This window comes from Mustela nigripes, chromosome 13 (assembly GCF_022355385.1).
Source record: "Mustela nigripes isolate SB6536 chromosome 13, MUSNIG.SB6536, whole genome shotgun sequence".
Taxonomy (NCBI): domain Eukaryota; kingdom Metazoa; phylum Chordata; class Mammalia; order Carnivora; family Mustelidae; genus Mustela; species Mustela nigripes.
In genome coordinates, this window is record NC_081569.1 from 5,453,121 (window position 1) to 5,453,359 (window position 239).

Below are 239 nucleotides of genomic sequence, written 5' to 3' on the forward strand. Positions count from 1 at the left end.
CTTCTGTGCTCCTTCTCTGACACCCCGACCTCCTGTGCTCCTTCTCCGACACCCCGACCTCCTGTGCTCCTTCTCTGACACCCCGACCTCCTGTGCTCCTTCTCTGACACCCCGACTTCTGTGCTCCTTCTCTGACACCCCGACCTCCTGTGCTCCTTCTCCCGACACCCCGACCTCCTGTGCTCCTTCTCCGACACCCCGACCTCCTGTGCTCCTTCTCCGACACCCCGACCTCCTGT

General features: G+C 62.8%; 1 protein-coding gene across 1 annotated transcript in view; it reads left to right on the forward strand.

The window, feature by feature from the left end:
* IDH2 (isocitrate dehydrogenase (NADP(+)) 2) overlaps positions 1-239 on the forward strand; it is a 17,491-nt gene that overhangs the window by 12,413 nt on the left and 4,839 nt on the right. The window lies entirely within an intron of this gene.